Below are 2,041 nucleotides of genomic sequence, written 5' to 3'. Positions count from 1 at the left end.
CTAGTGTGCATTATCTGTCTTCGACTTCCGTACATGGCTTCTAATGAGTTATTTCTGTGGTTACTTTAGGTCCTCAGATCCTCCTATATAGTTTTGACTACTCCTAGAAGAATTGTTGCTCCTTTTCATTCTAGAATAGCATGTAAGTGGATGGACTGCTATGTATCGGTGCCAACTCTGTTAATGAGTTCTGTTGTTGTTTCAGTACAGTTTTTTTTTTTTCACATACTTAATGTTTCTTGAAACCACCTTGCTTCAAACCAGTACTCTTATGAGCATGAGTAAGTATAGGGTAACAAAATGCTGCTGTTCGGGTTGATGGCGCATGCTAGACCTCATCTAAGTTTTCATACCGTTCTTTTCTTTTTATTTACTTCTGTCCGCTTTTGCTCATATTCTTGCTCTCTGCACAATTGATCTCTATTTTATGCAGTATATGTTCTGATCTTTTTGATGAGAGGCAAATATAATGCCTTATCACTTAGAATATTCATTCACTCAGAAACATCTCCAAATAGTGTTGTTTTAATTTCTCTCTCATACCATCTGCCATAAATTTTCAACGTTATTTAAGCATAAATCGATTTTCACCCCTTTTCTGTGATTGATTTGCTCATTGCTTCCACCAATTGTCATTTGTCACTAAACGCTTAAATTTTGACCACATCTAGTTTTTAGTCTTGAAGTATCTTCGTTTTTGTTCAAAGACTGCCTATAGGAGATTGTTGGATGTTCTCCAGTAGTAAATAGAGTTCGAAACGTAGTTCGCAAGCATGGTGAAAGCACTCAGCATCCTTTATTCTGTCGGAGGGATCAGAAGCGTTAGACTAGTCAGTTTTTCTGACGAAGCAGCACCCTACACTCACATATAAGTGATGAAGCCAAACCCATCACAATGGGTTCCATCAGTCGCTCCTATGTGAAGGTTTGCTTCGTCGGGCAAACTGATGAGTTTGATATTTCTAACCATTTGATTCGTGTATTTGTAAGGAGGGTTTTGCTGTGATACTTGCAACCTAAGAAACGAACCTCGTTTACTACGAACCTGAATCTCCGGCTAACGCCGCCCTGTCAGATTTCTTGTGGAGCTCACCTCGCTCGCCTTCAGTAGTGAATAAAAATTTCAAACAGGGGCAGTTTCTGTGAATTTTAATCTACAGAATTGAACCATTGTTTGTTGCTAGCAATGGTTCTTTTTGCTGTTTTTTTAGATATATAGAGGTTGTTGATTGATTTTTTAGTCTCCTTGCTAATGATGTCAGTACTACTTTCAAGGAACATTCAAACTTGACTTCACGTCTATATCCCTCCGATATCTTTAAAAAATCGATGCATTTCTCCTTTTCCAAACAGTTAACGTAGAATGATGTGTCAACATGAAATGACATGACTAAGGTAAGGGTCCCACATACGATAGTTGCTATCAAAACGAATGCCTGAACGCACGAATCTAACTTCTGAAGGAGGGGTGTGGCAAATATGATGAGAGTGACGTATAGAGGTGTAGATACACAGAGGATTACATTGATGATGATGATGACAGAGATGTAATTTGCCACAGAAGCAACCCGTCTCACCTTGTTTTTTGCTTTCTGGAATTGTCTATCATGACGTCAGGGGATCTGTTCTATCCCACAACTCGTTTCTATGTTCCATTGCCTTTTGGAACCACCATATCTAACTGGTGGTGTTGGATCCGTGCAATCCAATTCCACGGCTTCTTGGCGCAAGCTCAACCATCTGAGCTCCAGAAAACTGGTGCCCAATCTAAACTGGGGGCGTTTCCCTTGCAGCGTCCTGAATGCACTTTGTGAAGGAATCCGCATCGCTAAGCTTTTTCTTGGTCCGTACTCAACCATGAATAGATACGTTGGTGAAATTTCATTCTGCATTCCTCGTCTTTCAGACCTGCCATGTCGATTTTCGGTTGAACTCCTGTGGAACCGTACCTCGAAGCTGAGAAGAACTTGACGGTGGTCAGAGTCGCACGCGATATCCCAAACAGCTCTAGATTTTTGGTTATCTGAATGATTAATGTTCC

This window comes from Necator americanus, chromosome X (genome assembly GCF_031761385.1).
Source record: "Necator americanus strain Aroian chromosome X, whole genome shotgun sequence".
Taxonomy (NCBI): Eukaryota; Metazoa; Nematoda; class Chromadorea; order Rhabditida; family Ancylostomatidae; genus Necator; species Necator americanus.
Note: the sequence above shows the minus strand (reverse complement) of the source record.